The sequence below is a fragment of the Odontomachus brunneus genome, unplaced genomic scaffold, assembly GCF_010583005.1.
Source record: "Odontomachus brunneus isolate Ranch 3 - 2012 unplaced genomic scaffold, Obru_v1 Obru_scaffold_030, whole genome shotgun sequence".
Taxonomy (NCBI): domain Eukaryota; kingdom Metazoa; phylum Arthropoda; class Insecta; order Hymenoptera; family Formicidae; genus Odontomachus; species Odontomachus brunneus.
The window spans coordinates 2,063,387-2,063,771 of NW_022639480.1; positions in this window are offsets into that span (position 1 = coordinate 2,063,387).

Genomic DNA, 385 nt, shown 5'->3' on the forward strand with positions numbered 1-385 from the left:
CTCTTGAAAAGTTCTAGAGCTCTATGCAACAATTTTAAATAGTTTCGGTATTTAAATACAAAAAAATAGACGTTTAAAGAAAAGTGCGCTAAGTTCACGCAGCGCACCTAATCAGTAAAATCAACTATTTCTTTAGAGTTCCGGTTTGTTTTACAATATTTCTGGAGGTCTATATCATATATAACAATAGTTCTACTAATTAAAAGCGAGAAGTCGATTTGCGAAGACCTAATTCACAAAATGTGAAATACCGACAACAAAATAATTTCTTCATAAAAAATTATAAAGTGTTCGAGGTCGCGTAACTTTAGCAACAGGAGAGGTGCGCCGGCCGCACTTTGAGAGTTTCATTGGTTTAAAAATATTTTTAACGTTCACTTATGAT